The sequence below is a fragment of the Neopsephotus bourkii genome, unplaced genomic scaffold (assembly GCF_033783945.1).
Source record: "Neopsephotus bourkii isolate Nb327-2 ecotype Australia unplaced genomic scaffold, CSIRO-AGI_Nbou_v1 NB_31, whole genome shotgun sequence".
Lineage (NCBI taxonomy): Eukaryota > Metazoa > Chordata > Aves > Psittaciformes > Psittacidae > Neopsephotus > Neopsephotus bourkii.
In genome coordinates this window covers 749,044-760,095 of record NW_026900548.1, presented here as the reverse complement: position 1 = coordinate 760,095, position 11,052 = coordinate 749,044, and the positions used below count along the sequence as shown (strand labels likewise).

Genomic DNA, 11,052 nt, shown 5'->3' with positions numbered 1-11,052 from the left:
TAAGTTCATCCCACCTTGGCAGGAGGGTTATGCACCTTTAAAAGTCAGCTGTCAGCCACCACTGTGTTGCTTCCATTTCCATCTCTCTGCATCCCTAAAGCTGGCTTGCCCACAAAGTGCAGAGCTTCTTCTCCAGCAATGCAAAACATGTCAGTGCCAATTGTGTGAACATGTGGCACCATTTGGATCCAGTGTTTCTTTGGTTTTATCTTTAAAAGAAACTGGGCCCTAGCATGTGCACTGTGTGTTTGTTAGCATGGAGAAAGACAAGTGTGATGAGCTGCTCTTTACCAAGAGCACAGTAAGACTGTGCTCAGCACCCCCAGAGCTATCAGAACTGGCATCTCTGTGATATGCTGGATGGACAAGGCAGGGATAGTTGGGTGTTTTCCAGGACCAGCTTCATCTCTGTCTGCCTGTGAAGGTGCCAGTGGTGAGACTGCAGTAATACATGTAGATCATCATTAGGAAAGGAAAATCAGGACCTCAAACTCGTGGCATGCATGGAAGTTAGTGCCTGGCTGCTGGTGCTCTTTGCTGTTGTGTGCTGGTTATCATCTATAGAATGGGGCAGATAGAGCTATTGGCATCTCAGGAGGTGCCTGATGCCTTGCAAGATCAGGTTCTGGAAATAGCGAATCTGTATTATATCTCAGTGACTGTAACCTGCACTCTCTGCTCCACTAACCAGATTTATTGTAAGGCTGCATCAAACAAATGGAGTCATAAGCTGCACTGTCCCCAGGGCGACTGGATGAATTAAAATATCCGAGACAATGACAAATGCTGCCAGAGGGTGTTGATATGGGGCTGCTGGACCTGTGATCTCTGGCAGAGCCCAAGAAACAGTCTTGTCGCAGGGAGGCTCCAGAGTTTATCATTCTCAGCAACAACAGGGAATTGGGTTCCTGTATCCTCTCCTTTGCTGTCAAAGGGGCAGCCAGGCTCTGCGATAAAGCGTGCTGACTCTTCACACTTCCGAGAATGAAAAGTTTCTTATCTTCAACTTTAGCTTTCACAGGTCTCATCACCTCCTTCCCTCCACTGCTCCAAAATTCAGCTAAATCAAATATAGATCAAAACAGGCAGCAAAATACTGTGGGCCCTATGCAGATCCTGCTGAAGTCAGCAGTGATGTTCCAAGATGATCCTTGTCCTCAGGCCCAGGGTTGTATGTTTCGGCTGCCTATTGTTATAATCTGCGTGCATCCGTGCACATGCATTTTATGTTAACATCTGCTTCTACACTTACTTAGGAGAGGTTAGGGCCTATTTGTCTATAGGCAGCAGATATGTGTTTGTGTACATGTATATGTGTGTGTGTGCTGCTCACATATGTTTCAACTGCTGTAAGTGCAGGACTGTGTGTCTTTGTGAAGGGTGTATCCCCAGATGTGTATGTAAAAGGCTACTCTGCTAGTGTAAGCTGTAATGGAGACCTTTGATTTACAAGCCATTCTCTCTTGGTGGCTCTTTGTGTAGGATATCTGTGTGATGCAACAGCTGAAATAGGTGATGGATTGCTATCTGCTGGGCTGGAAGGTAACAGCTCTGCCTGTAACCCTGCCAGGTACAAACTCCTTCTATGATGCCGTTGTATTTTACAGGTGGGCAGCCATCGAAGGGAAGCTTTAATTTGAGAGAGCCTGCACCTAGCAGCTGCAGCAGCAGCCCAGAGCCCTGCCATGTCCTTTCCATCGACCCCTTTTGTTCCTTTCTAAAACAAGTACTGTCAGGAGGTCCTTCACAGGGGAGAAGTCAAGGAGGGTAGCAGTCTATCTGCTTGCAGTAGCAATGGTCAGCCCAGCTCCTGGCTGATGGCAGCCTTGTGCTGACAGCCTGGCAAATGATCCCAACCCAGAAACAGAAGGACAGTGGATTTTTGGCAATGCCACCCTCAGGCACTCAGGTCCCATGGGGGAACTGTGACCCTGGGGAAGGCCAAGAGCCACCTCTGCTTGGGGGAGGAACAGAGTTTCCACATGGGTCTTGGTGCTTAGAGAATGACTCAGAATCAGAACAAGGTGAGCAGTGTATCTGTTCATACCCAGAAATCCATCCATTGCACCTGTGTCAGCTGTACCACCTGCTGCTGCATGCTCATACACAGAAATAACACAGCCCCATCTCCAGCAACCCCTTTCACACCTGGTGTGCATCTTCCTTCTCCCCAGCCCCATCCTCCCCTATTTGAGTCTTTCTGTCTCCAAAGAAATCACTAAGGGAGAGCTGCATTTCTTCTCAGCATCATGCTGACCCCCTTTCTGCTCACTCCAAGCCCTGAAATTAATTAAATGATGTCACGCTTGATTTTATCTGATTTGGAAGCAATTCATCACCCTTTTGCTGGTTCTATTAGTCCAGGCGATCAGCACATTAATTCATTTGCGAGACTAAGCTCAAGGGTAATTACAGTGAGGAAGCTTAATGCCTAAACGTGTTAATGCCTGTAATCAGAACTATTTTCTCAGTGCGGAACAATTGTTAGACAATTACACTTGGATATGATTGCCCTAGTAGGCAACAGACGCTGTGTCAAGAGGGGAACAGCAGAAGCTTGTTTTGCAAGTAGTGTATTATCAGCAAATTTGACTCTTTGCAGCCTCTATTCTTCTGGATTCTGTACAACTCATCCCTTCCTCAGGTTTTGCGTTGTTAAGGAAGTCAAAGAGTCACCCCTTGCTCTTTTTCAGGCTGGGTTGTGTGGGAACAAGAGGAAAATAGATGCTTCCGCTTTTTTGTGACATAAGTGTAAGGGGCTTTTGCTTCTGGTATCCTGGTTGCTGTGCATGGAGAGAAATAACTAAATTAGTAGGTAGCCCTTTGCTTCCCAGCAGACCCCCTTTGTTTTCTGCTCAACAATCAGTGCTTTCTAGTCAGAAGATGTCAAGGGCCGTACGGACTTTAGGACTGAGATTCTCTCACTTTTGCTCATCTGGATGACTCTGTTGACCACATGATGGGGAAGTCTCCTGCCAGTGTAGGCCAGGGCTTACCTAAGAGGAAAAGTAGCTGTTGATTGAGACCCCCATATGGGCAATAGCATAGCAAGGGAGCACAAAATCTTTCTGGGCAAGCTCATTTCCTCCCATTTTCTCCTCTTCTAAGTCGTCAGTGCTCCTGTGTAACCAGAACGCTTCCAGTTTTACATCAAATGTCCTAAATTTGTCTCTTATTTCCTTCATATTTAGGTCCAGAAAGAAGTGAGGAAGCTTATACTGCATGGATGGTACACAGCGGTGATGTCTGCCGATACACAGTCATGTGGGGTGAGCAAGCACACTGCAGACTGTGTGGATGCCGTGTTGCAAAAGGGTTTTGGGGAAAGGTATAGCTCTGGCTCCTTCCTTCACAGGGAGGGCAGTGGTAGAAATCAGTGTTGTGCATCTGTAGAGAGGCTGTTGCCTCCATGCAGAAGGAATAGGATGGAGCACAGTTATGGGTAAGGATCAGGAGTGTAGCAGTGAGGACAATACCACAAGGAGGAGCAGTCATGCCCACAGCATGGACCAAGGGAAGATGGGGACAGCCCAGCGCTTGCTGGTTTGGGGCAGTTGAGCCTTATGGGACTGCTGATCCTTGACCACCTTATCCCTTCCTCTGGCTGGCGTATGGCATTTGAAGGCAGGCTTTGTTCAGCCTCTTGCCTCCAGATAGAGAAGCCCTCTGAAAGTGAGGATGAATTTGCTGCAGTCTTTCTGAGCTGGATGGTGTGACCGGGCAGAGGGAGAGCCAGGAACCTATGCCCTAGGTGGCCATAGAGATTTCCATTGTTGCTGAGTGAGTCCAAGCACTTGTGCTTTTCAGCCAGGGAGAGATTTTATTCCAGATCAACCTGGAGGTCCTCCAATGCACAAGGCACTGTACCTTGCAGGAATTCTCATTTGGGGTAATGTCCCATACACCACTGGCCTTGAGAAATGCATTTCTTGGTAGCTGAAGAAAAGCCTCTGGCTGTGATGCATTGGTAGTGTCCTCAGAGGCCCCTGTGTCAGTCCTTAACAGCAATCCCAGCCTCCTGCCACAAATGAGGCAGGAGAAGAAATGAGTTTTACAATGATGGGCTTTGCAGGCACGGTGAAGCTTGTGCCAGTGACAGCCACAAGAAGAGGTGTCTGCTCGGATGGTTTCAGAAGGCTGTCTGCACTCAGAGAAAGGTCAGAATAAATCTAGTTTCTGTTGGCATTGGTGGTACGAATGAAGAGCAAGTGGTTTCTTTTGCTCAAGACAACAGTCTTCTCTGGTCTGCAGCTGGACTTGCAAAGGGGCTGTGGCAGTGATCGCCTCCTGCCTTCAGTGGTGTTAGCACCTCCATGCTTACTTCAAAACCTAGGCTACCACCAAACCCTGATGGGGTGCCCTAAAGAGGTCTAACACCTCTCTTAACAGCAGAAGAGCAGGGAGGCTCTGCAGATGGGAAAGACAACATGATCAGGGCAGTTGTGAACCAGGTGGTCTCCCAGCCACTGACTTGCTTCAGTGTGAACCTTTGCCTGTTCAGGCTTGTTCCCACTCAGACTTGAGGTTCATGCGTTGGGAGCTTCCCAGGAGGGAAAACCAGCATGTGTCAAAGGTTTCAGACAGCAGAGAGCAGGTGAGAAACCTGCCCAGGGGATATGAAAGCTGCTTCTGCCAAGGGGAACAGATAGGGCTGAGGCACTGCACAGGGACAAGACAGGCACATTTCTCCTGGTGAGGCAGCCCAGAGCGTGGTGGTGGCTGGGTTTGCTCTCTGTCATCCCAGGGCAGTCTTGTGGGGTCTCACTGCAGCTTTGCAGCAGTGTGGCATGCAGGTGGATTTTGAGAGAATGGTGTGAAACCAGCAAGATACCTGCACTGCTGAATGAGTTAAAACATCATTCAGTTCAGGGCAATCTCCCATTTGTTTTCATCCAGCTATCAGGTCTGACAACAGGGACTCTAAGCTCAACAGGATGTGTCATGGTTTAACCATTCCTGAATTCTCAACGCTTTCCAGCAGAAATACAGAACACAGCCCCATACTAGCTACTGTGAAGAAAATTAACTCTATCCAGGCCAAAACCAGCACAGGATGTCATGCGCAGAGGTTGTTTCCCTGTCTTTGTTTCTTCCCCTTTATACTGAAACACCTTCCTAGCAGTGTAGAAACCCCACTTCTCACCCCTTGGTGTTCTCCTGGCAGGTCTTTGAATGTTAATGCTGTCACCAGCTTCTGCAAGTTGATCTGTGTTGGGTTGAGTGACGTAGGACTTGAGTGACATTCCCCTGCCGCCTCCTCTTCTGTGCAGGCTGTAAGCAAAGCCCCAGGCTGCAGCGGTGGTGTGCTGCAATACAGGGTGCTTGCCTGCTCCTGAGGATCAGAAGGTTGAGATTTATTTGTTGGCACTTGTTTGCCAGGGAAGCTTAGTCAAAGCATCTCCTCCCATCTTTTGCCTGCCTTCCAGTTTTAATCCGAAGTCCCTCCAGTCCTCACTCTGCTGATAGGGTTGCAAGCACATTGTGTTATTCAGAAAGGCAATGAAGACTGGGATGGCTGAGCCTGTTGTGCCATCCAGGGCCTCTAAATTTTCCCTCTGCTCTCCAACTTGAAAGGAGCTGCTGGAGCTGTAGCTTGCCCATTGTGTTATGGATGATACTCCTCAAAATTAGTCTTAAGTTACTGTAGATACCATTTGAAACTGTGATATTTGAATAATAGCTTCTAAAATATTCACCTACTCCTCCTCTTTTTGTCTTTATTAAAAGCTACGGAATCTTTCTAATGTGACAGGAAACTTGCCCCATTGTTTCTCCACTATATTTGACTGAAATGAAGCTGCCTCCCTGTACAAAGGTGCCCACCTCTGAATAGTTCGTTATTCAGAGCCCTGTTAAATTTGGAGTCTAACTAATTTTAACTATTGCATTCTCAGACAGCCACCTTGTAAAGTTCTTCCACACCATTAAAGCTTGATGGGTCTTTACCCCATTTACCAACAGAGACCCAGAAGAGCACATGAATTCCAAAGAAATACAAAGCACAGTCAGTCAGTTGAATTAATTAGGTGTTGAGTATCTCCATCCTCTCTCCTGTGTTTAGTGGTTGGGTGCTTTGAGATCCTTTCTGCCCACCAGAATGCAGTCTCCTTCTCCATCATATTTAGCCAGGGATGATGTGATAACAAATGTGGTAAGAAGAGAAAGATTGAATTGACCAGGAGATCCCAGACCCAGAGTTCAGTCCTGTGTGCTCCCAGCAAAGCCTGCTGAGCATGGCCATAGTGCTGGTGTGTGAGGCCCATGCACCAGCATCCCCACCAGGGAGGGATGTCTCCCCATGCATCATTGTGGCAGCACTCTGTGAATGCTCTTGGACCTCTCCATCCCATCTGCAGCATTAAGGGATTGGCTGCCTAATGCTCTTCCCACAGGCATGCTGGTCAGGGTACATGGACAGGTACAAGCCAAGCTGCGCTGTGGGTACAGGTCACTTGAAGCAGTGAGTTTTTTGCTGAGAACAAACTGATGCTTGTCAGGAGGTGAAAGCTTGCTGTTGGTCTTACCAGCCCGGTTGAGATGAAGGGAGCAGAGGCAGATCTCTGCAGTGCCTGGGGAGCCTTCACAGCCTCAGGTGTTTCAGCCTCTGTGCTGCAAAGCAAATAGCTGCCAGTATTGATTTACATAGCAAATGCATAACTTTAAGCTACCTGTAAGCTTCTTTGCAAATCTGCCTGACTGCAAAACCCATCAGAAGAACCAAACTCCTCTTATGGTGCAGGAACAGTAAATTTACTGAGATTGAGCCATTTTTCCTTGTCACACAGCCACACGTGCAGGAAGACTCCACAGGAACCCCACTGAGCTTAACCTGGAGACCAGAGGGCCATGGGGAGAGCAGCAGTCGTGCTCAGCAGGACACCTGAGGCCTCCTCCAGCCAGAATGATCCATCACTCCCAGCCTCACAGCTATGCACAGCTTTGCACTCACCAAAGCTGCCTTAATAAATCCATGGCCCATTTGGAGTGACATGTTGGCGTGCCTGCTGGGCTTGAGCCCTATTCCCTGAAGTCAGTGAGTGTATTACTGTGGGCAGGCCAGGGCTTGCCAGGGTTAGCTCATAGTTCTCCTGCTGCCCTTGAGAACTTGGGGGCCAGCTCAGGCCATGGTAGAAGCATGCTGTGGAGCAGCACTTGGGAAATTGTTCGGTGGTTACTGCTGCCTTCCATGCATGACTGTTTTCTCCCTCACGGTTATAAGTACATTCAATCAAAATGAACATGTTTTACTCTTCTCTATAAACAATGCAAATGTAATGCAAACATTTCACTGTCTGCTGCTTGGTGTTTCTGCATAATCTGGCAATCCTGCACAGGGCAGATAAAGCGGTAGAGAAAGAAAGTTCTTACCTCCTGTCTCTCTTCTGGCTAAGACAATACATCTAATGGCAGCACACGCAATCTGTCTGCCCCAGATACGCAAGCATTTCATGTCTAAGTCGGGCTAATATCACCTCTGCTGGGGTCCTGGGGAGCTTGTGGTCCCCAGGTCCTGGTTGGAAGCCATCACTGCTCCATCAAACACTGATTTCAGCAAAGCAGCAAATTCAGACAAGAATATTTCTTGAACCATTTCTCCTTTCCTGCTGCCCTGCTCTATCCTCAGGTCCCAGGGGCCACACTGCACAGCAGGATGGTGCTTGGCACATGGCTTTGCTTGTGGGCTAGTGCCCGTGTGGGTGCATGCCCCCCAACACATCCAGCTCAGCTGAGTAACTCACCTCAGCACATCTTAGGGAGTGCAGACCTGCAGCAGAGAGGAGCCCTGACAGAGACAGGCTGGGGGCTTCTGCAGGCGGGGTGGCCTTTGGGTAAGACTGACATAGAATTGTAGAGTATCTTGAGTTGGAAGCCACCCACAGGGATCATCAAGTCCAACTCCCTTCTCCTCACAGGAGCATAACTGTACATAATTGTGCATAACTGTACATAATTGTAAAAGATTACAGTTTGCTTTTAAATAATCTTAAATATTTAACTGTGACAGAATGTGGTGACTGCCATTTATTTCAATGATGGTTCCTGTATTAGTTTTCTGTTGGCTAGAACCCAAGAAAAGGGATTTATTTAAAGTAGACGTTAGAAATCTGAGATACTCTGTCTTTAACTGGAGTACGATCTAATCCAATGGCCTCTGCAACCTGTCCTCCACTGAGCCCCTGCTGCCTGCATTAGCTGTTGTAGCCTCTGCTGGCAGTTTGGCAAACAATCCTCCAGAACACTTGTATTTCATATGGGTGTCCTTTTTGGATTCTTTCCATGAGCCATTTAGTGAAAAGGAGAGAGCAGTTAGAGAAGGAAAGGAGCAGGTTTGAAACCAGTAATGGGAAAAAGCTGCTATTCATATATTTGCAATACTGAATTACTGAATGCCATGATGACAAACCAGTGGTTTTTATTATTTATACCCTCTTTAAAAAGTGAACACACAGACATCACTGTTAGATGAGCTTTAAGGTCCCTTCCAACCCAAACCATGCTATGATTCTATTCAGCATTAAGTCATATTAAGTACATGTTCATTAACTATAGTTTGGTTTCCTTGGTTTGACAGGATTCAGGGGTGCCATGAGTGCTTTGAAACATAAAGCAGTGATGTGCCGTTCACCACAGCTATCAAGTGGGGAGCCCAGTCGTGCCATCTGCTACGGTAGAAGGTAACAGAAGAAGGAAATAACTCACCTCCGGAAAGCTACTCCCATACATAGCAAAGGAGGGGTGAAGGGCAGGGCATTTCCATCCCCAGGTTTGTGCTCCTCAGAGGCAGTGGTGCACAGGACCACTTGGTGCTGCCCACCGCGGTGTTTGAGCAGTTGGGGCCCATTGGGGCCAGCAGGATTTCGCTGGAGCTGTGTCCATGTTTGCTCTGGAGGGTGCCTCCCTCCCTGTGCCGTGCTGCAGTGTGTGGTGCCTTCAGCTGTGCTTCAGTTGCTGAGGAGGCACCAGTGCCAAAGCAACAGGGCATGGAAGAGATGGGTTTGCTTCTCATGCAGTGCAGTCACGTCTTCATCCCTCCTGCCCTCCCCTGTTCCCATCCTCTCCCCAGTCCTGCTACCAGCCTTGCTAGGAACACACATAGGTCAGGAAAAGTGAGGACCATTTCTATTATGTGGGAAAAAAAGGTTTCCTTTGCTATAATTCCTCTGTTCAGCTCTGCACAAGGTCCTTGCATGGGGCACAGCAGCACATGCCCTGTATGACAGGGACAAAAGCAAATTGCTGTGGGCATGGCTGAAAGGAAACCATGGCTTGTTGTATTGGTGCTGCAAGGCAGCAGGTGATTTTGCAGGTGATTTGCAGGGAGCAGTTCATACAGACTTTCTGTGTGTAATAACAATAAAAGCTTTTCTTGGTGGGGAAAAGCAGGGGGTAGGGACAGATGCAGCCTTGTGAGAAACAGTTCATACCATTTATGCAACATAAAATGATTAGTTTCTGCTTCTCAAATGTCGTTTCTCAGTGTTGTGGCTCTGATTCAGCATGATGGAGAGGGTGATGGGAAGGGCTGGGGGCCCTAAGGCCGTGTTAAACCTTTATTTCACTGCTGGCCCATGATAGGGGAGTGCAAGAGAGAGAGGACAGCAGCAAGGCTTTGCTAAGATCAGCCTGCTACACGTCTTGACTTGGTGTTGGTGTTTGTTTCCTTCTTTTCATTACTTCTTTTTGCATGCATTTGGCAAACAAGTAGGCCCATAATAAAGGTCATGATTACACTTGACACCTCTTGGATGCCTGCAGCCTGCTACTGCTATCTGCATGTCAGCCTGCTGTCCTAGTGCCTCTGTGGCCACTCCGGTGGCCTCCAGCATGGTTCTACTGGAGGGTGCTCCCACAGGCATCATGACTCTGCCCATGCAATTCACTTCTGTCACCTCCCTCATCCCCACCACATCATAACCCCCATCTCCTGTGTTCTTCCTGCCTGTCTCATCTGAGCCAGTCTGGGTGTTACGTGGCTGCCCACAGACTGGGACATCATTTGAGGCTCAGAAACTGTGGTCCCCAGGTAAGTGAGGAACAAAGGCCTGAGTTATTTGATGGTTCTGTCTCCTTTCTGGCCAACCTTCAACATCAGTTTTGCCCTGGGAAGGAACAAGGTGAGACTGCAGGAAACAACAGATTACCCCCTTGGGGCAGGTAAGAGGGAGCAGGGAATGCTCTGGGGCTGCACAAGCACTCCCAAGTGTCCCCAGGAACCTGTCTGGAGCATCTGCGGAGGGAGGTTAAGAAGCCAAACAACTTTCCCCCACCAATCCCCCCCAAAAACCAACCTCAAACCCATCCCAGTGTTTAAAAGGATCAAGTATTTCAGTTGACTTAAGCCATTAAAAAGCGCCCAGCTTTTCAGCTGGCAAACACTTAGTGCCATGGTCTTAAAATGGCTCAGGAGGGCATGTTTCAGGCTCAGCCTTCCTGTTGGGACTTGCCAATAGAAATCCATCTTTTCAGGTAAGATCCCCCACCCACTCCAGCTCACAGCACTGGTCCCAGCTCTTTACAATTGCAGGTGTCTGATCCCTTTCCCTGTCCAATGCCCCCATCAGCTACTCCAGGGATGATCAGGAGCTGAAGAGCAGCTGAATTGGTGTGGATGCTTTGCGCAGCCTGTCCCTGCCTGTGGGATGGGTACTTTGTGATCCTGGCAGGGAAGTGGAGCAGTGCATTATAGGTGAATTAAAAGGATGCTGATTTGTTGGGTTTCACCTTTCTGTTCTGTACCTAGCTTCTGGCAGCAATTTCCAAAGTATTTGCTGGCCCAGTTTGAGCTCTGATGTAGGAAGCACGTTCAGCTGCTGCCCTGAGCAATAGCCACAGCCCTGTTGGTGCAGCTGAGCTGAGTTTTGTCTGCTGATTGTTTTTGCTTGATACATTCTGTAACGCATGAGAGGGGTTTGTTTTTAAAATGGGATGATGTTCATTGGGCCTCTTCAGTAGTGTTAAATCATAGTATGATGGTTTGCAAACTGAGTGCAAGCTTTGAAGTACTCTCTGACTCCTGGGGCTGCCCCAGTGTTACTCAAGCTGGTACAACAG

General features: G+C 48.3%; 1 long non-coding RNA gene across 1 annotated transcript; it reads left to right on the top strand.

Annotated features, from left to right (window-relative positions):
- Positions 1–3,220: 3,220 nt before the first annotated feature.
- Positions 3,221–6,921, top strand: LOC133225947 (uncharacterized). Its single transcript, XR_009729337.1, has 3 exons — positions 3,221–3,269; positions 4,073–4,157; positions 6,786–6,921. It is a non-coding gene; the product is annotated as an uncharacterized LOC133225947 (long non-coding RNA).
- Positions 6,922–11,052: the final 4,131 nt, after the last annotated feature.